At 50.9% G+C, this 2,466-nt stretch overlaps 1 pseudogene; it reads right to left on the minus strand.

The window, feature by feature from the left end:
- Positions 1 to 1,061: 1,061 nt before the first annotated feature.
- On the minus strand, positions 1,062 to 2,251 carry LOC125509242 (annotated as a pseudogene).
- Positions 2,252 to 2,466: the final 215 nt, after the last annotated feature.

A 2,466-nucleotide genomic window follows, 5' to 3' on the forward strand; every position in this document is an offset into this window, starting at 1 on the left:
TGGAGTACTTCTTTTTCTACTCCCTCCTTTCCGGTTTTATAGGGCTTATCTCAAAATTTTAGTTTTTCCATTTTATAAGGCTCAATTTGGTTGTTCCCCAACACATGTTCAGATTCCAAGGTGCATTAAATCATTGCATGCAAGTATTAAGAGAAAATTGACCAATGCATGTACTTTATGCATGCATGCATTGCAATTAATGCATTGATAAACATAATTTTTTGAGAAAAACAAGAGCATTAATTAGGTGCTTTTGCAAACTACAAAAAATATTCCACCACTCACCATCTTGGTTGGTGAGATTTTTGAATTAAGCCCTATAAACCGGAAAGGAGGGAGTACTGCTGTGTACGTGCAATAACTGGCACCGTCGTATACATATCTTACGGTTAATGGGGCGTTCGACAGGAATAGCCGCGTGGCGAGCTCTAGGCTAGTCTTTTTTTCAGACGCATTAAACCTATCTCTCGGGACTTCTCGCACGCACCATCGTGCCACCCACAAAAACTTGTACTCTGAGTTTAGTAGTACGTTATACAGGAAGAGAAGAGGTGCAACGCACGCACTCGTCCTCTCACACACACGTCTGTTTTTTCTCGAAAAGGAGGATGATGACCCCCGGCCTCTGCATCTGGGAGTCACACACGCATCTGTAGCTACGAATTGTAGTGTTCTCAACCATCCGATTGGCTCTATCATGGATGTACCTATATACTAAAACATGTCTAGATACATCTATATTTTGACAAATGGAAGGCATGTATTGTGGAACGGAGGGAGTGCTTGTCATCAAAATGGATAAAAAGGGACGTATCTAGAACTAAAATACGTCTACATACATCTCCTTTTATCCATTTTGATGACAAGTAGTACTTCTTACCCAAAGGAACTTTATATCCAACAGACACAAAATATCCGTTCGACTGTTGGAAATTACTGATCTGATGTCGAAGTAATTGCTGCATCGCCACCAAAACCCACCATTTCTTAAGCTAAAGTAGACCAAGGTAATCCCTATATTAGCATATTACTAAGATAAACAGAAGGCACTGTAGAAACATTTAGGACGTGAGCTTGTCAATCTGAATGTGGAGGGACACAAGCTTAGCCCCGGCCAGCAGCTTGGGCGGAACTGTCAAGAAGGTCAGCTCCTGCACGTCGACGTCGCCGGGATCCTTGCTGCTTGTCACCTCCATTTCCACCTTGACGGCGTCGGTCGTGCCTTTGGGCTCCCCCGGCGGGCCGTTCGCCCACAGCTTGGCCACGTAGTGCGGCAGTGGGGACGCCCCCGCTCTGATGCAGACGACCGACATGGCGATAGGCGCGCCGATGTCGAGCACGCCGCCGACCAAGAAAAACGTGGCGGTCCTCCTCCGCGAACAGCAAGAGCCGTGGCTCCGACAGTGGCACTTGCAGCTGGAGCACCTTGCCGTACTGGATCCTGTGCACGGGCATGGGATGCGCGGTGCTGATGTGGTGGTAGAGCGCCGGCGGCGGGCCTTCGTAGCCGCAGACGGGCACGGGGCATTTGCAGGGCGCGAGCGGACACACGCTCTGGTGATCGGCGAGCTTGTGGTAAGTGACGTAGAGCCCACAGCCTTCGTGCGGGCACTCCACCCTCACCGACGAAAGGACGGAGTCCACCGCCGTGTTCCGCACGTCGAAGCCACCGCCGCGCTCGCACTTCTGGCACTGCCGCTGGTTCCCGGGGCGCTCGACGCGGCAGTCCGCGGGCCAGGTGCCCTCCCTTGCACTGCAGAAATCAATCGAACAGCACATCAATCAAGAAACCTGCACCTTGCTCAATCAGCCGAACGGACGAGGTGTATTCGAACCTCATACACTGGAGGCGTCAAGGGGCGGAGGCACAAGGGGCAGTGGAGCACGGTGAGGTCCATCGAGACCTTAGAGAGCTCCATCGTCGGGTCCTGTTCGGTCTGCATGATCTCGCCCTCCTCGTGCACAACCATCTCTCGACTTGGGCCGGGGTATTACAAAGCTTTACCGTCACATATTTTATACTACTTCAAGGTGCATTAAATCAACACATGCAAGTATCAAAAGGAGAGTCACGGCATGCATGCATGCGTTGTAATTAATGCATCGGTAAACGCAAATTATTGAAATATATCGAGTAGTGCTTTGATGTGTCGCGTCAACTCGTACATCAACGAGAAGTTTGATTATCCTCTCCCTCGCGACTTAACTGCACCTGCCTTTGGCTGTATGACAGGTTGGCCACACACCTGTCGGGCCCACCTGTCATACATGCAAAGGCAGGAGCGTCCCTCCCTCGCCCATGAGCGTGGTGGCTGGCAAGACTAGGAGAAGCTTTCGCTACACGCTCTCCCTCCCGCACGCGGTGGACATGCAGCAGTTCAATCGGTGTCAGATGGCCAGAAGCGTACTGTAGTACTCCTCCAGTGCAGTAGTACTCCATCATTGTTCGACTTCCCGAAGAGGCGA

This window comes from Triticum urartu, chromosome 5, assembly GCF_003073215.2.
Source record: "Triticum urartu cultivar G1812 chromosome 5, Tu2.1, whole genome shotgun sequence".
Classification (NCBI taxonomy): Eukaryota; Viridiplantae; Streptophyta; class Magnoliopsida; order Poales; family Poaceae; genus Triticum; species Triticum urartu.